Here is a 21895-nt window from a genome sequence, read left to right as displayed (position 1 = left end):
ACTGTAGCAACATGACCTCCCATCATCAGTAGCTTGCTTTACCTTGTAAAGCCAATGAGAACTCACAACTGACTTGTTCTCCAATCTTGGAACCACATCCCAAACACTGTTATGAACTATGGGGTCATACTCGTCCACCATATCATCAGCCCATATCAACTGCTGCATTTCTTCCTCAAAGGAATATGGATTGGTCTCAACACATTCCCTAACAAGGGCCATGTTGGGTCCCTATAATACTAGTGATTACCCCATTACTATTGTAGTTATACCCCTTATTTATATTTTTGTGCCCTATTACCCCCATATTTTTATTTCTGTGCCCCATAGAATCCCTCTATTGTTATTTTTGTGGCTTTATATTATTATTGTTAGGTCAGCTGGATTATATTGTGACTCCTTAGACTCCTATATATAGAAAGGAGGTTTTGTCATTTGTATCATCCAAGAATTGTTCATTTATGTAATGTAAAGGAGGTTTCCCCCTCGAAGAGGCTGAACTCTAAGGCGTTGATCTATCTTTTCTATCTTTTCTTGAGCTGGTTTCATAACATTTGGTATCAGAGCTTTGGATTCTAGGGTTTCGCTGCTCCAAACAGGTCATCGTGGCATTTTCACTATAACTATTTTTCTGTGACGTTTCAGAAGTCGCAAAAAAAAACCCATTTGAGAAGAAATCGTGCTGAACCTTGGGTCCGAATTTCAGAGTTTTTCGCGTGATATTTGTGGAGATATGATCTGAGGAAGTTGGTCTTTGTGTAGACTCCTGAATTACATTCAAAACAGGTGACCTAGGGAAAATCGTCATAACGTTCTCTCTGGGGATCGGATTTAAATTTCGTAAGAAGGTACAAAAATAGGACGGACTGTAGTTTCTTGTATGTGTGTTTCAGATTCAAAGGTTGAAACAGTGACTCGTGGCACGTCGTACAAGTTCACTCTACTGAACCAGTCTAAAAGCAAGTCACTGTGGGAGATTTCACATAACGTTTACTTGGAGAATCCAATTTGGCTCAGACTTGTTGCATTGGAAAGAGGACATAGAAGGATACTGCAGGTAGAAATTTCAGAACTAGATGATCCGAAATTACAGAGATACGTCAGATTCAATATCAGGCTTCTATAAAGTGAAAAAAGGTGTGTAGTTTTTTTTTTTTAATTTTTGTGTAAGCTTGGTTTAACGGAATTCAAAGGGCATAGTAAAGCATTATTATCGGTAACTGATGCCCCGAGGAAAGAAAATTCAAACACCTAGTAAGGAACCTGAAATCTCTAGCATGACTCACGAAGAAGAGGAAGAAATGCTACATGATATATCAAAATTACAAGAACAAGTGCAACAAATGTCACGCTCACAAAAGCTAACAGAAGCTAAGATAAGTGGCGTGGAATCTAAGATAAATGGCATGGAATCTAAGATAAAGGGCTTGGAAGCTAAGATGGAGGATTCGATGGCAGATTTGAAGATAGATTTGAAGACAGCCATGGAAGAATTGAAGAAGTTGCTACAAGAAAAGGTCACTAATGGTGAAAAGGTAGTAAAGGAAACTCATGATGAGAACAAAAGAAACGTTAATCATGATTCCATAGACGCTAATGTTGGATCTAAGAATCACCATATTCCAAAAATCAATATGAGGAAGTTTGATGGCAAGGATCCCGCCACATGGATATTACAGATGGAGCAATTCTTCGATCTCAATAATGTGCAAAACGCACAAAAGGTACGTATGGCAACTGTATATTTGGAACCAAATCAGTTTGTTTGGTATCAATGGCTTTGCTCTCGTAAACAATTTATCACTTGGGCAATTTTTATGGAATAATTGATAGCACATTATGAAGATACAAAAAGCAACACTTTTTTTAGCCAATGGATAAGTCTCAAACAAAAGGGTTCAGTAATGGAGCACATTGAGGAGTTCCAAAAATTGAACATAAGGGTAAAAGATATTCCAAAGGAGCATAGGATTGATGTGTTCATAGGGTCTTTAAAGGATAATATCCAACATGATGTTCGCCTTTGGGAACCTGATTCATTAGAGAAGGCATTCAGGTTAGCAAGAAAAATGGAAAGCAAAATTATGGCAACCAGGAAGCATACCACTCACAACTATAAAGACGGAAGTGTTGTTGCCCCTAGTCTTCCACAACCTATAAGGTTGACACCACAACAATTGGAAGAAAAAAGAGCAAAAGGGCTTTGTTACAGTTGTGATAGAAAATACACTAAAGGTCATAAGTGTGCTGAGAAGAAATTATTCTACATAGATTGTGAAGAGGAAGAAGAAAAGGAGCAAGAAAGGTCAAAAGAAGAAGATATACTCCAGGAACAAAGCCTAGATGAAGAACAAATAAATCCGACCATATCTTGTAATGCATTGGCAGGAATTACCACTCCTCAAACCATCAAGATAGAAGGACAAATCAAGAAGAAAAAGGTAATAGTGTTGATTGATTCAGGAAGCACCCACAATTTTATTCATTGTAGGGTAGAAAAAGAATTGAATTGCTTCCTATATCCAGCACCAGAGTGTCAAGTGATGATTGCAAATGGAGGAACAATAAATTGCTCTGGAAAGTGCCATAATATCAAGCTATCCATGGGAGAATATGTATTGACTAGCCCAATGCTTTCCATTCCAATGGGAGGTGCTGATGTTGTACTAGGAGTCCAATGGCTACAATCCTTGGGTACAATAGCTTTTAATTTTCAAGAACTTTTCATCAAATTTTCTACAGAAGGAAAGGAAGTTGAATTAAGGGGTATTGCAGGGAAACCAGGAAAGATAATCAGCTCTAATGGCATGACTAAGCTTCTTAAAAAGGAGCAAAGAGGTGTAATTGCACAATTATGTTCGCTAGATGTTTCCACATTGGAATCATCTATTTCTCCAGATCTCCAAAATGTCCTGGACAATCATTCCAAGGTATTTGAGACTCCCAAAGGTCTCCCACCTATGCGTGATCATGATCATGCTATTCATCTGATTCCAGGAAGTGTTCCTCCAAACATCAGGCCGTACAGATATCCCTATGCCCAAAAAAGTGAAATTGAACGTATGGTTGCAGAAATGCTAGAGGCTGGTATAATTCAACCAAGTCAAAGTTCTTTCTCAGCTCCAGTAGTATTGGTGCACAAGAAGGATGGATCATGGCGCATGTGTCAGGATTATAGGGAGCTCAACAAGCTCACTATTAAAGATAAGTTCCCCATTCCTGTTATTGATGAATTACTGGATGAATTGCATGGATCAATTTACTTCACCAAGTTGGATCTTCGTTCGAGATATCATCAAATCAGAATGAAGATTGAAGACATTCTGAAAACGGCATTTAGAACTCATGAGGGTCATTATGAATTTTTGGTCATGCCTTTTGGCCTTACCAATGCACCTTCAACATTTCAAGGTTTGATGAATTCAATTTTCAAACCATTCCTTAGAAAATTTGTGTTAGTATTTTTTGATGATATACTAATCTACAGCAAGTCTTGGAAGGATCATGTTGAACATGTTGACAGGGTGCTACAACTATTGGAGGAGAAACAATTATATGCAAAAAGATCCAAATGTTTCTTTGGAGTCCAGGAGGTGGAATATTTGGGTCATATTGTATCTCATGAAGGAGTTAAGGTAGACCCTAGCAAAATTAAAGCCATTAAGGAATGGAAAATCCCCACATCCATAAAGCATCTGCGAGGATTTCTTGGGTTGACAGGGTATTATCGCAAGTTTGTTAAGAATTATGGGAGAATAGCAGCACCTCTAACAACATTATTGAAGAAAGATTCATTTTCATGGACTCCGGAAGCAACAAAGGCCTTTGAACATCTTAAAGAGGCAATGTGCCAAGCACCGGTCTTAGCTACACCGGACTTCACAAAAACCTTTATTGTGGAATGTGATGCTTCAGGAAATGGAATTGGTGCTGTTCTAATGCAAGATGAAAGACCCATTGCTTTTGAAAGTCGTCCAATCAAGGGAAAGTTTTTAAGCAAAGCTATTTATGAGAAGGAAATGTTGGCAATACTCCATGCACTTAAGAAATGGCGACCCTACCTAATGGGAAGACACTTCAAGGTAAAAACGGATCATGATAGCCTTAAATACTTTTTAGAACAAAGATTATCCTCTGAAGAGCAACAAAAGTGGGTCACAAAGATGTTGGGTTATGACTTTGAAATCATCTACAAAAAAGGGAAGCAAAATGTGGTGGCAGATGCACTCTCAAGAAAGGATGAGGATGTGGAAGCATTGTTGTGTGCCATTTCTATTATCCAACCAGATTGGATAAATGAAGCAAGGGAGGAATGGAAGAATGACGAAGAAGTGTGGGCACTTATTCGAAAGCTACAACAAGATTCCAGTACTTCTGATACATTTAGCTGGAAAAATGATTCGTTATGGTACAAAGATCGCTTATACCTCTGTAAGAATTCCCAGCTAAAACAAAAGATTCTTATGGAATTGCACATTTCTCCCTTAGGAGGGCACTCAGGATTTTTAAAAACTTACCACAGGGTTAAGAAGGAATTTTTTTGGGATGGCCTTAAATCAGATATTCAAAAGTTTGTGGCGGAATGTTTGGTTTGCCAGCAAAATAAAGTTGAAACAATTAAGACATTGAGTCTATTACAACCTTTATCCATAGCCAACGTTGGGAGGAGGTTTCAATGGATTTTATCAAAGGTTTACCCAAGTCTGAGGGAAAGAGTGTCATCATGGTGGTAGTTGACAAACTTACCAAGTATGCACACTTTTGTGCATTATCACATCCATTTAAAGCCAATACAGTTTCTACTGCATTTATGGAAATAGTTCAAAAGCTACATGGAAACCCAAAGATTATTGTAAGTGACAGAGATCCCATTTTCACTGGAAATTTTTGGACAGAATTATTTTCTTGTCTTGGTACTCAGTTAGCTCATAGCTCATCTTATCATCCTCAATCTGATGGACAAACTGAGATAGTAAACAAATGTTTGGAAGGATATCTTCGTTGCTTTGTATCTGATAAACAGACACAATGGGTCAAATGGTTGCCTCTGGCTGAATGGTGGTATAACACTTCCTTCCATACAGCAACAAAAATGACCCCATTTATGGCACTTTATGGGTATCAACCACCATCCATCACATCATATTTAAGAGAAAATTCTAAGGTTCAGGTAGTGGAACATCACATCGAACATCAACAACAAGTCCTCCAACTCTTAAAGGATAACCTCGTGTTGGCACAAAATAGAATGAAACAATAGGCAGATCAACATCGCAGTGAAAGAAGTTTTGATGTAGGTGATTGGGTATTCCTACGGCTACAACCATATAAGCAAATGTCCCTAAAGCAAGCTAAGAAGGATAATAAATTATCACCAAAGTATTATGGTCCGTACAAGGTGTTGCAAAAGATTGGTACTATGGCATACAAATTGGAGCTTCCTGCAGCTTCTCGATTGCACCCAGTTTTCCATGTTTCATGTTTAAAGAAGGTTATAGGTGACAAGCTTCCAATTCAAATAATATCGCCAGAACTTGACGAGGAAGGAAAAATTATATTGGAACCGGAAGCAGTGACAGAAACAAGAACTCGACAGCTACGAAATCGATCAATTTCAGAGTATCTTATCAAGTGGAAGAACTTATCCGCTGAAGATTCCACATGGGAGGATGAGAATTTTATGCAAAAGTATCCAGAACTACTCAAGTGTTGAGGACAACACTTTTTTGAAGGAGAGGGGCATGTTGGGTCCCTATAATACTAGTGATTACCCCATTACTATTGTAGTTATACCCCTTATTTATATTGTTGTGCCCTATTACCCCCATATTGTTATTTTTGTGCCCCATAGAATCCCTCTATTGCTATTTTTGTGGCTTTATATTATTATTGTTAGGTCGGCTGGATTATATTGTGACTCCTTAGACTCCTATATATAGAAAGAAGGTTTTTTCATTTGTATCATCCAAGAATTGTTCATTTATGTAATGTAAAGGAGGTTGCCCCCTCGAAGAGGCTGAATTCTAAGGCGTTGATCTATCTTTTCTATCTTTTCTTGAGCTGGTTTCATAACAGGCCATGTATCCAATGTACCTCTTAAGTGACCTACTCTGTCTACACTAAGAAGATGGTGCTCCCACATTCTCTCTCACATCCTTCAACAATCTGTTAGCTTCTCTTTTTTGCTTCCATCCATCTCTAGAAGACTCATCTTGAGTGGATGTCTTCACTCCTGGAACCTCTGTATGCGGTTGCTCTGCATCAGTCTAAATCTCCTCCTCCTTAGGAAACAACAGTAACTCCACAGCCTATAGTTGGAGCTCCCTCTCAAGGGAAACTTGCATGGCCTTCTGCTCATCAAACTTGAGATCTCTACAAACCACTTTCCTCCGACTGGTAGGAAACTACACCCAATAGTTGTGAGGTGTACCAGTGTACCTCACAAATATCCCCAACTCTGCTGTCGGCTCAAGCTTCTTCCATGTATCCTTTGTCACATGGCAATATACTGATGAGCCAAAGATCCTGAAGTGACCCAGATCTGGTTTCTTACCAGAGAAAGCTTTCTCTGGTGTCTTCATCCAAAGTATGCGATGAGGGCTTCTATTCTACAAATAGACCATTGTGTTGCATGCCTGAGCCCATAAGTGAAGTGGTAGGCCTTGGTCATGCAACATTGCCCATGCTACCCCTACAATGGTTATGTTCTTCCTCTCAGCCACCCCATTCTTCTATGGGTTATGAGGTGTCGCCAACTCTCGTTTAATTCCTTTCGCTGCACAGAAGTAATTAAACTCTTGAGAGACATATTCTCCACTGTTGTCGCTTCTCAAGGCCTTGATCTTCTTCCCTGACTCTTTCTTGACCAAAGCTTTGAACTTACAAAACCTTGTGAAGGTTTGGTCCTTCTTCTACATGAAATAAATTCAGCATTTATGAGAATAGTCATCAATGAAAATCACAAAATACCTTTGCTTCATTGTGGATGCCGTCGAGAGTGGTCCACACACATCAGTATGAACTCGCTCTGAGATAACCTCTGCTCAATTGTCTCATTCATGAAATGAAGACGTAGTGTACTTTCCCAAGGTACAACCTTTGCATGTTTCAACTTGCTCAATTTTACCTTTGGGAAGTCCTGCAGATATCTGCTGCATTATCTCCAAAGCCCCATGATGCAAATGGCCCAACCACCTGTGCCACAACTCGCCAATGTCTTGGCTTTGCAACAATTCTACTTTCATACTCAATGTTGCACAATCATCTACCTCTAGTTTATAGAGATTCTTTGGCTGAATCCCTATCCTCTTGGTCTGACCCGTGGCTATGTGTCTTAGGAACACCTTTCCTTTACTGAAGACAACATTGTAGCCTTTGTCCTCCAACATCGCGATCGATACCAAGTTCTTCTTTAGTCCAGGCACATACATCACATATGTCAAGGTGATAGGAGGTCCATGCTCCCTCTAAAAAGCAACTGTACCCACTCCTAAAACACTATACTTTCCATTGTCACCCATCTCTATGTGCATCTTGAGGTCTTTCTCCTCCAAGGCACTGAATAAACTTTTAACACCGGTCATGTGGAATGAGGCTCCACTATCAAGATACCAAACATAACCCATAACTGATGACGCCATGCATGCGATGAGGGTAAAGTCCATTTTGAACTGAGAGGCTAATGCCTCACCTTCCGATCCTTTTGCGGATCCCTTCTTCGTCTTCTTTGATGGGAAATTAGTTGCATAATTCCCCATCTCGTGACAATTAAAGCATCTCACTTTACACTTGTCACCCTTCTTCCCTCCATGAGAAGAATTCAATTTGGAATGGGATGCCTTCCCTTTCCGTGCCTTACTTGCTAAGGCCAGATTTTCTTCATCATCATCCTTGGATGAAGAACCATCTCATGTGCTCCTCCTAATCTCCTCCTACATGAGATCCGACCACAGTCGTTCCCAATCTGCCAATTTCTCCCTTCCATTCACAAAGTCCTGGTAGCTATTCCAGCTCTTTGGAAGGCCAAGGAGAGCAAGGCTCACCATATCATCATCGGTAATAGTTATTCCCACACTGCTAAGCTCATCTCTGTAGGTGGTGAGCTTGTTCAGATATGTGGAAATTGTATCACCCTTCTCCATCTTTATTCTTCGAATCTTATCCTTGAGTGCCAATTTCCTCTAATCGCTATTGTTCTGGTAGAGGTCCTTCAATGTCTTCAACATTGAAAATGGAGTATCCTTCCCATGGAGACTTGAGAGAATATGGTCTAAAACTCCCTCAAGGATGATTTGTCTCGCCTTCACCACACACTTCTTCCACTCAGCCAACTCTTGTGCATTAGTTCAAGCTGGCTTTTGGATTTCTTGATCAATGAATTCCTTCAAGTCATTGTCTTCCAATATAGCCTCCATTCTATCTTTCCATGCTATGTAATTCGAGCTACCTTCCAATGCATACTCAAGTCTCAAGCCATAGAACACCATTGGTGAACCTTGAAGTATGATAAGAATTCGATTTTCACTTGCAACCCCGAACTTCAAACTTCAATTTCTCTTCTCAGTATATTGTTCATAGCTCCAATAAACTTTGCTCTGATACCATGTAGAAATTCTTCAAATTCTCTACAAATCTCGCTCTTCTAAGACTATGAAGAAAATCTGACTGTAGATTAACTCGATAATGCAATATAACCAAAGCAAAATACTATAACCTACTTCTACTATCAATTTGTGAAAGTTTAAAGATCGAGCTGAACAATATAACCAGAAGAAGAAGAATCAATGCACAATACAAATGAAAATACTTTGGGGAAAGCCTCAGCTAAAAAGCCCACTATCTGTATTATCATACAAGGTGAAAATACATAGGAATTATACAAAGCCTTAGCTCTCATAGCTAGCCAGCTCTCATTACAATCCTCATAGATGCTCACAAGCAATCCTGACTTCTCACAAGCCTTCCTCTGTGCCCTCCAAGCTCCTATTTCCTTGTGTTGTTCCTTTGGGATGATCTCCTTCAACCAAGTGGAAAACTCACTTTACCAAGTGGATGATCTCCTGATCTCACACACTGTCAGAACTGTGCAATCCTCAACGAATTGTTCCTTCTGCATGCATGAGTTTTCTTTATAAGAAAACACATGCAACTGATATTACACTGTCCTTGACATTAATCTCAACTAGGTATTTCTTAGAATAGACATGCATGAAATTCTAATGAGGGAATCTTCAGTTAACTGGAGTACACTAGTTGAGTGCATGCATGCATCAACTAACTGTAAACTCACTATTAGTTCCTTAAACAGTTTGGAACTAATTTAACTGGACTTAACTCAGTAAACTAAGTTAACTAGTTACAACTCAAATATAACCCAACCTTATATCCTTAATTTAAAGCTTATCTCCTTAATTTAAGGGATAACTCTTGCATGACTTCAAAAAGACTTCTAACTTGAATTTCTCCAACTAATTAAGTCAAAATAACTTAATTAATTATTTCCAAGTAGTTGTTAGGACTAAATTCGATTTTAATTTACAATTTAATTCAAAGACAAATTAAATTGGAATATTCTTGTTACCACATTTCAACAAGATAGAGGACTAAAAAATTGGGAGTGGCGGGTTTCGTCCACTGGTGGCTAGATAGACTTTTGGGTGTTGGGGCATCCAATAGGTGGTTGCCTGCAAAGACGTGGGATTGGTGGCTTCCAGCGGGTGGTGCCCTGCAAAGTCATGGGAGTGGTGGCTTCCAGTAGGTGGTGGTCTGCAAAGTTCATACATTTAGTGGCCTAGAGTGAGTAATGACTTGCGTGATTGTAAAGAGGTGGCTTGCACACTTGTGGTGGTTAGTGATCATATGTAAAAGAAGATTAGAAGGTTACTAAGAAACATGAAGACAACGACTATCAGCTAACAATGGTTTTTACCCTTTGGGTTTCCACCTTATATTTTGTGTCTCATGCATTAATTAATGCATTGTTGATTATGTTTGTTGATATATTCAAGATTCATGTTTACTTGTTGCTTATGATTTATGCATAGACCTGCTCATGTATTGTGCTCCTAATGAATTAATAAACCAAGGTTTATAAGAAAAGGAAAAAAACAATAAAATTAACCCATCAAGTGCAATATTAATTCACTTCCTCACACCCTCTCAGAATTGTTCACCCTTCCAACAACAATATCAACTTTTTTTTAATATTTCTCTTATTAATTTATTTTGACATCAATATTGTATATATGATTTATGGTTGAATACTCAACGAGTTTGCATCATTCCATGGTTTGGTTTTGTGACTTAGTGATATTATCGCAAGATATGAGTCCATGTGAAGCTTTCATATGTCAAAATTTTACTTCATTAAAGCGCTCATTTACCCTCATACCTATTGCAATAACCAGTATTTCTGAGACAGACTTTAGAAGTCCAATAATTATTAGTTGTTATCAAAAATTTGAAATTGTTACAGAACATCTGCCACGATTATAATTTTTTTTTAATGATTGTCAAGATTTTCACTGAGATACGTTGTTTTATTGGAACATTTTTATTCTTATGGGATATTTTGAAAATGTGGTAAAATATCTCACACTTTACCATCTCTGTGTGTAAAATATCTCGAAAACAAAAGTTACTCTCCTTTGCCACACAAAAGACAAATCGCAGGGTTATGCAGCAGTTATATATATATTTTCTCTACAAGGTTCAAAATATGTTTTTCCTATTCAACTCATCCGCTCACTCTATTATAATTCTATTTAAAATATCATTATAACTAGAATTTAAAATATCCATATAACTAATCACTTTAAAAAAATACATTTTTAATATTATTATATTAATAAATTAGCATATATAATTTTTAATATATTATAAAAAAATTAAAGTTAAAAATATATTTTTCTTTTTATATATTTTCCTATTCAACTCATCCACTCACTCCATTATAATTCTATTTAAAATATCATTATAACTAAAATTTAAAATATCTATATATCTAATCATTTTAAAATATACATTTTTAATATTATTATATTAATAAATTAACATACATAATTTTTAATTTTTAATATATATATATATATATATATATATATATATATATAAATTATTATTTATTATTTATTTTCAAAATATATTTTCGTATTCAACTCATCCCCTCACTCTAGTATAATTCTATTTAAAATATCACTAGCATTTGCACCAGATGTTGCAAAGAAAACGCCGTAAGGCATAAATTGAGGAACAATCTTGACATGTAAATGATCATTTAAAATAAGAATTAATAAAGAAAATTGCATGCAAAAATGGAAGATAAAGCTAAATTATTTACATTATGTGAAGTTTATAGATAATATAATGCTTGTAACAAAGATTGGCTCTTGATCTTCTAAGATGTGAAAAATATGATGGTGATATTTCCACATTTGAAATTGCATCACAACTTTATGAATTATTCTTTATACATAGATTGGACACTTGCATATATATCCCATGAGTTCGTGTGAGCATTCTGTATATGGTGAGTTCTAGGAAGAGTAGTCCATTAAAATTGACCAATATAGGCCAGTGACTACTCATAATACATAATACTCATAAAAAAAACATATATTCCCCTATTATGTATACTTATTTACTATGTTGTTTTGAGTAACGTTGTTGAAAAAATATAATCATTAAATTAAAGGATATACTCATCTATTATGTATATTTATTTACACTAAAAGGTGACTAACATTACCATTGTCTATTATTTCCATTTCTTTCTTTAAAATTGCAAGCAACATAACATCAAATCAATGCCATGTGATTGAAACTCAAAACCTTTCATTAGTGGCTCGCCATGGGATTGAAACTCAAAACCTTTCATTTGACTTCTCGTAATTTTTTGTTTGAGCTTTAACTAGAACAACAATTCAAAGTGTTTGACAATTTGAATATGATTATTCATTAATTTTTTAGTTGAAGATGAGTACGTTTAGCATTGTACAAATTTCATGAAGAACAAAATGATAATACGGGATATAATACAAATGTCACAAAAAGCATTGGCAGAATTTTCTGCATCATGAAGAACAAACAAAATGCTGATATAGGATACAATACAAATGTCACAAATGATACAGGATATAATACAAATGTCACAAAAATATCCACAACGATATGCTAATAATCTGCAATTTAGCAAGTTGCATAATAAAATCTAAAAAATTAGCAACCGCATTTATTCTCGCTTAGAAGATGAATTAAATTGACTATGTTTGATTAGAAGAGAAGTTCAATTATAACTTTATTTTAAATTATTATTATTAATTATAAAAAGAAACATACACACACACACATATATAAAAAGTAACAAAATTCTTAGTCATGAAAATTCATCACCATTTTACCATGGAGATTCTTAATGTAATGATAGGCTTTGTTACAGTAAGATTTAATCTCTCCTCTTTGGGTTCCTCTTTTTGAACAAACAAATGGTACCAAAAACACATTAACCTAATCAAGTACCAACAACACTACCCAAATTTTGTAAGCAAGAATAAATGGAAAGTTCAAAGTAGTCAAAGTAGTGCCAAGGCCAAGTATCAAGGAAAATTATAATTATATATTTTATAACAAAATATTGACCTCTTTCTCTTCAACTTCAAGGGCAAGAGTGGTAGTGGTAGGAGTACCACCACCACTAGAAGGACCAACTACAAAAATGTAGAAGCACCACCACCTCCTGCATCACAACCATCAAAATTCATGTTTACTAAAATAAACTACCAACTTAATGTACATCCATACATGCATCAAACTGTGCATTCAATTATAGCGGGAATTGATGTAGAGATAGGCATACCAGAGCCCACACTCATAAGGACATCTTCAATGTTGCTCTTTTCTAAAATATTGGGCAAAATACGAGGTCGGTAGGATTCTATTTACCCCCCCATGTCTTCCCACCTAATTACTAGGTGTCAATGTATACTAAGGAGGTCGATTTAGATCTGGCCTTAGTGGAAGATGGAATTGTCTACCAATTTATATAGGAGGTAGTCTAACATCTTATTGTGGAGGATGTTGTGAATTTTCTGTCTCTTGGTAATTTCAACATGTTTCCTCAGTTGTTTTCATTTCCTCTTTGTTCGAAAATCATGTGATGGATCATACCTCGGCAAGTTGCAACATAAAAAATAAGGCATCAAAAAATCAATATTTGCTTTCTATATTATGGGGCGAAATATTTAGCCCTCCAAAACTAGAATTAAACTTGAATGGAAATTTAATTCTAACATAACAACAATTAATGCATATATACTTAAATAAAACCAACCTGCTAGATGCAAGGGACAAGATCTATCCAAAATTATTTAACATCAAGTAGATCCTTTGCACTTATTCTCTATGAATTAGAAGACCAATTAGAACATTCCAACACCAAACAATGATTTTTTAGGGAAAAAAACACAAAAAAAAACATATGATCGAAAGTTCCATGGATGCATCTTTCATAAACCAAAATAAAGACAAAATAAAATATTCACACTCCACAAAGATTTCTTCATGCTTGAATTAAAACTTCTACATTGTGCAAAATGGAAAAGATACCATCAAATATGGAATGAAGTTCAACGAAAGTAGTAATGGCGTGTTTATTGATGATTTAGGAAAAGAATGAGTAGTTAAATGGAAGTGACAATATATTTGACTAGGATCCAAAGTGGGCATTTTTTCCACAATATCCATAGCATACCCAATAGAGAACTTTGTAAAATTTTCCTTGCTATAATGTCATACCAGCTCAGCAACTCCCAATATGTGTCCTTCCATTACTTCGAGAAGCTTTTCCTTTGTCATCTGCAATGTATTTTCATTGCAGATATTAATTTAGTTTAATATTTTATAGGCCTTTCAAGCCTTGGATATATTTTGTTGCAGTTGTCCCTCATGAATGTATAAGCATGAATAGTCATGTGACAGTTGTAGTCTAATTCATTATATTGAGACCAAGTTTTGAGTACCACATGAATGTATAAGCATGAATAGTCACATGACAACTTATAGTCTAATTCATTATATTGAGACCAAGTTTTGAGTACCAACCTTATTTCCAATATTTATGAAATCATCCAGCAGATAAAGAGTAGTGAATTCGTAGTGAATTCATATCGATGATCCCCAACAGGTGGATTGGGTTATTGTAACCCTCTTTAATCATTCAATACTTACTATCTTCACCAACGTCTTTAGGAGAGAGAAATTTACAGTAAGACTTGGAAAGCCAAATTATATTAAACATCATGAATGAATGGATGAGAGACTAACTTGGAATTTTTCCAAAAACCCATATACATCCCAAACAACTCTAAAAAAAAGAGTAACTATATTAAACATCATGAATGAATGAATGAGAGACTAACTTGGAATTTTTCAAAAAACCCATATACATCCCAAACAACTCTAAAAAACGAGTAAAATTTCCAGTAAGACTTGGAAAGCAAAATTATATTAAACATCATGAATGAATGGATGAAAGACTAACTTGGAATTTTTCAAAAAACCCATATACATCCCAAACAACTCTAAAAAAACAATATATATATTATATATACAAATCAGGTTAAAATCAATGACAATGTACATACACAATGGTTGAACGTAGCTAATTAACCCTATACATACACAATGGCTAAAAATAGCTAATTAACTCTCAAGAAAGGTTTACAACTACACTAACTCACCAAGCAACCCATCATAAAAAGAGGGCAAAAAATCTTGTATGTACACTGAGATTTACAATTAAATTAAATTTAACAAAAAGATTTACAATTAAACTAAATTCAACAAACAACCTCATATCCAACGTTAAAGTAGATTTCATAGGAGAGAATAAAAAAAAATCTTACAAAAATAAGCTATCAGCTCTCGAAGATTTAACCAGAGGTCTTTGATCCATGAGTTCATCCACTGAAAAAATGGTGAGCCTATTCATCCACTACGTGGTTTTTATTCAACCAACTTTCCTTAAAACCAACCAAAAATTAATGAAGATTCCAACCATTTGTCCATTCTACATAAATGGAGCTTGGAATGAAACCAAATTAATAACATTTTCCATTGGTCGATTTAGAATGAATGGAGCTTGGAATGAAACCCAATTCTCAACGTTCCCTCGAGCTTGGAAAAATCACCTCTCGTTACATTGCTATCCTATTGTTTTATGCATTAGGGTAATATTGCTATCCTATTGTTTTATGCATTAGGGTAATAAAAGATTGTAGTGAAGTAAGGTTAAGGGTTGTTTTTCTTGGACTACGTTTTTTTCATAATGAACATGCTTCGTAAGTTTATATATATATATATATATATATATATATATATATATATATATATATATTCAAACTAATTCATAACTATTTTTGTTTTCACCCATTTCGTTAACCCTGGCAAAAAAAAATTATTTTCCATACTCCCCTAATGTGATGTGGGTATTGAAGCAACTCAATTGATAGAAAGTAAATTGATTTATGACCCTCATAATATGGTTATTGAAAGAACTAAATTGAGGGAAAACAAATTTATTTATGACCCCAATAACGTGGGTATTGAAGGAACTAAATTGAGGGAAAATAAATTTATAAGTTAATAATTTTTTTTTTAATTTCAAACTAATTCATAACTGTTTTTGTTTTCACCCATTTCATTAACCCTGGCAAAAAAAAATTCTTTTACATACTCCCTGAATATGGGTATTGAAGCAACTAAATTGATAGCAAGTAAATTGATTTATGACCCTAATAATATGGTTATTGAAAGAACTAAATTGAGGGAAAATAAATTCATCTATGACCCCAATAACGTGGGTATTGAAGGGACTAAATTGAGGGGAAATAAATTTATCTATGACACCAATAACGTGGGTATTGAAGGGACTAAATTGAGGGAAAATAAATTTATCTTTGCCCCAATAACGTGGATATTGAAGGGACTAAATTGAAAGCAAATTGATCTCTTCTCCCAATAATGTTGGTATTGTGGGTATTAAAGGGACTAAATTGAAGGTAAATTAATATCTGCTTCCAATAATGTGAGTATTGAAGAAACTAAATTAAGAGAAAGGTAAATAAATATTAATAAATTTACCATTTTAAAGAGTTTTTGGTTCTATATTAAATACTTAAATTTACTATTTTAAAGAGTTTTTGGTTCTATATTAAATACTTCAATTTGATTTTACACATATCTAAAAAATAATAAAATTTATGTCACAAAAAATGTATACTATTTATTATTTAAGAAAAAAAAGAAAAAGAAAATATTACTAATTATTTCAAAAACTTCAAAATTCTAACGCCAGAGCAATAGATATCAGAATTTTTAGTAAATAACTTTTTTGCTTTTAGCTACCTTCAAACAAGCTATGAAAATCTACAAAGTCTCATGAACATAAATAATTTTCATTTAATAAATAAATAAATATACCCTATATATCTTTGATTTGCATGCATAAATGACATATTTGTACAATTTTACAACCATTGTCTTCCTACTCACTAATATTCCTTGTAATTACCCTATTCACTAATATTCCTTTTGTAATTACCTTTTTTTGTTTCAACCTTCTATGCAAAGCCTTTTTTAATATTCCTCTTAGTTGTGTATAGTATTTTGATTTTTTTAGTTGAAAAAATTTGTTTTTTGAAGCCTAAACTTTGTGCTACGCTACAAAATAAATATGTTTTTCACTTCTTATACTAAAAACAAGAAATTATGTTTTATATTAAAAAATATTATTAAATTCATGATTCAGAAAAATGTTCTATATTAAATATTTCAATTTTATGCACATCTAAAAAATAAAATTGAATAAAATTTATATATGACAATAAATGTACACTATCTTTTATAAAAAAAACTTGAAAAAATCATTATTAATTATTTCAAAAACATAAGAGTTCTCAGACTCAAATTCCAATAGATATCCGAAATTTAAGTAGATAACTTTTCTTTCTTCACAATAAACTTTGTTCCGAGTTTTAAAGTTGATCTTTGAATTTAGAAAACTCCCTCTAGTTTATGGATTATTGAATTGAAATTTAGAAAAAAAAATCAACTGTCTGAATTTATAAAAGTCATTCATGCGTTAAATAATAATTAGAATTTTTAGCTATTTTGGAATGAGCTTTGAAAATCTGCATAAAGTCTAAAGAACATCAATTAGGGAAGGTTTAAATTACAAACTTCTTACTTCTGAATTTAGAACTTAGAGACGCATTCTAATTTCGATCGATTTTTAGATTTATAATATAGAAAACCGCAGGAAATTCATCTCCTCCATGAACTTCGATTTAAGTAAAAGTAATCAAATTGTTGTAACTCTGCAGGCTATCATTCAACTCTGCAAAATGCTTCAATTATACTCAATACAACTAATAAAAGAACATAGTAAATGTTTAAATTATACTCGAGACAACTAATAGAACAACATAGTAAAGTGATTTCTGGTATTATTCTTTACTGTAAGACTCCCCTGTGGCACCATGCAATATTTAGCTTCATTGTAAGACCCGCCTGTGGCACCATGCAATATTTAGCTGTTGTATTCGAGTTTGTATGTGCGCATAAAGGTTATAAAGAACAATATTTAGCAGTTTTATTCCAGCTTGTATGTGCCCATAAAGTTTTTAAAGAACTAAATATTTATAGAAAAAATAATAACGAAGATTTTTTGGACAAATTCTACTTTGAAAAAAATAGCTGAAGTTATGTCTAAAATTCTAACAGGGAGAGCCATAGAACAATTGAAAAGGAACAATTGTAAAGGCCACTCCAGATTACTTTGATCTTATTCTCAAAACAACCAATACACTCCATTGTGCTTAAAATGACAAACAAAAAGAAAGTAACAGATTAACCAAGGAGCGAATTCCAAACAAAAAGAAGGTGATAGATTAACCAAGGAGCGAATTCCAGTACATCACCCGTTTCATCAAAACCTTTTCAGATCACGGATTCTCATACCAAAATGCTCATCAAGAAGTTGGGAAACTATATAACTTCCAAACCAGTTTGCATGAATTGGTTGTTGGTGTAATTTTAGTTACGATTCATTGAACCACTTCCTTTCGTCTTTCCGTCAAGCTGCGTAAATCAAGGAGGCAGGATGATGCATTGAACCACTTAGTTCGGTCTCTCCTTCAGCGGCGCAAATCAAAGAAGCAGTTACTAGCGGTAATCAGTCTCTCCTTCAGCGGCGCGAATCAAGGAAGCAGTTACTAGTGGTAAGTGGTGAGATCTATGGCCTAATACCTTTCTATCGTCTAACATTAAATACATTTATTTAGTTACAATGACTTTGTGCATTAAGAAACAACAGAAGAAGGAGATTAAGACTGTTACTGGAGATGAAGTAGTCCAGAAATGTCCCTGAAAGTTGAATCGCCCAAAAACAAAGCCTACATCTCATTTACTGGAAGAAAACAACAAAGCTTGTTATGAAATTATGTACTGAGAATACTGATGGTTTTTCCATAGAAGCTAAAGAGCATGCTTTGGTTTGGTATCATCTTGATGATGATCTGGATTTTTGTTCTTGCCAATCCAAGGAGCTGTTACACCAACCACAATGGATTTCCAATTATTCAGGTACTCCTATATCATTGTTTTATGGCATTAGGATATCAAAGAGATGAAAACCATGGTCTTTATAGCTAGACACTTTTTTTTTGTAGTTTTGCCAGATGTCTACGAAAAGAGTAATTAATTTATCCTACAAATTTTACCACTAGTTATATTTTTACATGAGGAATTAACCCATGGATAAAGTAGAGTATATTTCTCAAATAATTTATATGAAACAAAAGGTTTTGTAAACCATACATCAACAGATGACAAAAATTTCTCTTTCAAAATTGGATAAAAGGACCATTGGATAACAGGTGGCATAGTTGACCCTGTTTAAAGGGAGGTTGATAGATTTTCAGGAATATTTACAATAGATTCAAATTTGCAGGCAGGATATCAATAGTCAAAGAATCAATTTCCAATTTGATGGCAGAGGATTTTCTATCATTTTCGTATTCCTTGTAGCAACTTAAAATTTATTTTATTTTTAGTTCACTGTTAGGATTTTATTCCTAAAATCTTGTAACAGCTTGAGCTAACGAAGTCAAAATGACCAGTATTGCATGTTTATTGTAGCATACAACCCTTGTAACAGTAACTCCATGGGCATTTTATTCAGAACCCAGAAAAATGAATGAAAATCCTCATTCTATAGCCGATAGCTAGAGCATGGAACAAGGTTGTAGCATTTCTAAAAGGAAATAAATGCAGTCCACCTTAGCCAGCATCAAATGATAATGCTTATGTATCTGTTTATTAAAAAATTCCATACTTATGAAGGCCTAAATCAATCCGCTTGTGCCTGCTCGGACATTTCCTAAGCCTTAATTGGCGTGTCTACATTTTCCAATCCAGCAAAATCTAGATACCTTGGAATGAATATAGATTCTAGAATGTACGGTCCGCTTGTTTTGGTTGTGAAAGAATACATTTGACATGCAAGCATTAAATTTACTTGCAAAACAATAACCAAAGTCCTCTTGTTATTTTGATTGTCTTTTACTCTATTAGGGATATTTGCCTCTTTTGGACTATATATATCCAGCCTCTCGTCTCTGCAGCATTTAAAATATTAGTGCCAAACAAAATTTCATCTGAAGTGTTCACACTAGAAAACCCTAAACATGGAGCATCTTTATAAGCACTGTGTAGTCCTCTTCAAACACAAATGAGGCCTCAGCTGAATAAGAATACATTGGTCTATATAAGGGAATTGACTGCCAGTGATGTTGTTGGTAAAAGCCTTTTCTACATAGTTATTAGAAGGGGGTTTTGATGTTTTTATGAATAAGGAAGGCTTGAATACATTAATGGAACCAGAGTTGGCTCTTAGGCTGAGGATTAAATTCCTCTCTGAGTTGAAGCATGTACCTAGAAGTGTAAATTTATTAGTACCAAAAAGGGAGGATGCTGGACAATTTCAAATATTACAGCAAGAAACAAAGATGGTTCGATCATTTTTACTGACTGAGAAATTGAACAAAGATTTGACTAAATCAGTCTTGTTACTTATCCTTGCTGCTAAACGACAGGTTCTATCACTGTTTTGAATGTTCATTTCACTCTTGGCTATGCTTATGAAGAATAAATACAATGACTTTGTGCATTAAGAAACAATAGAAGAAGGAGATTAAGACTGTTACCAGAGATGTAGTCCAGAAACGTCCAGAAATGTCCTTGAAAGTTGAATCGCCCAAAAACAAAGCCTACATCTCATAAACCATTCTGCAAGTGGTCATGCAGCGGTATTTCCATGAGTCAGGTTTTCGCAGGAACCCAATAGCTTGCGTGAGAAAATCAATATTAGCTAGGGTGATTTTGCAACGTTGAATATGCTTGGCACAGAATAACAGAATAACCTCAAAGAGGGTGCCATATTCTGATAGAGAGAAAAACCATGTTGCTGAAAAAAACGGCTTACGCGACCCTCATGCAGCCTCCTCTGCCGCCCTCGTCATCATTTTTACGTCGTGCTCTGCACAACCCCTTCTCTGCAAGTCCCAACCCTCCTCTGGAGTGACCCCGCCTACGCCCTCTTGAATACCCCCGCCCCCTCTGCATCAAATGTTGATATATGCACGTACGACGGTTTGTTAATGTGGTTAGTTTTAAGGGTTTTTTAATGTTTTATTATTAAATTAAACCGCTGATTTTTGTTCAATCGTCTAACAAAAGATCTGACGGCTACAATTAAGCCAGAAAGAGACATTCAAAGAAATACTCTCACAAATATCTCGTAGACATTGTTATGAATTTTATAATAGCCCGGCGGGACACTAGTGCGACTACTCTTTTCTGGTTTTTTCATTTGCTTTGCCATAATCCAGACTTCGAAGAAAGGCTTCTCCAAAAAAAATCAATGATGTGGTCAAAGAGAATGAATGTGCGTCCCTGGAGAATCTATATGTATGTTCGTTGAAAGCCTGACACATATAGTGCGGGACAAGATGCACTATCTTCATGCGGCTTTGACAGATACTTTGCGCCTGTATCATCTTGTTCCTGTGGTGAGTTATTTTCCATGAATTATGTTGTCATTAAAGTGAATAAAATTACTATCTTCATGCCGCTTTGACAGATACTTTACGCCTATATCATCTTATTCCTGTGGAGTTATTTTCCATGAATTATGTTGTCATTACAGTGAATAAAATTATGCTATTATTACTGTTATAATAACCTAGTATTATAAAGATGAAATTTCATATTGAAAAGTAATTATATTTAAGTTTTGACTTTTTTCATGTTTATTATATATTGAGAATAAAGATTAATTTACATTGAATATCTACATAGTTAGTTATATATCAAGTTCTGTTGATCGAACAATTCTCGACATTCTTAGTACAGAGGTTCAAACAACGCGGAACTGATTATTTTAGTAAACTTAGGCTTCTAAATAACAATCAAGTCTCCATTCTTCTGGGATTTCTCTAGAGGAAATCTGAAATGTGCACAACTTAGAGCTCAGGTGAATATCAGATAAAATATAATATTTGTTTAACAATCGTCTTCGTTATCGAATTTTTCAATAGGTTGTGCATAAACAAATCTACTCTAGGATTAAATTGGACACAAAATAACATTCAAGAAAATTTGAAAAAGGAATGGTCTACATGTTGGATCGAACAATTCTTGACACTCTTAGTATAGACGTTCAAACAATGCAGAACCGATTATTTTAGTAAACTTAGGCTTCTACATAACAATCAAGTCTACCTTCTTCTAGGATTTCTCTAGTGGAAATCTGAAATGTGCACAACTTAGAGCTCAGGTG

The sequence above is a fragment of the Pinus tabuliformis genome, chromosome 4_2, assembly GCF_031772625.1.
Source record: "Pinus tabuliformis cultivar Carrire ecotype Pingquan chromosome 4_2, CPIR1, whole genome shotgun sequence".
NCBI classification, from domain to species: domain Eukaryota; kingdom Viridiplantae; phylum Streptophyta; class Pinopsida; order Pinales; family Pinaceae; genus Pinus; species Pinus tabuliformis.
Note: the sequence above shows the minus strand (reverse complement) of the source record.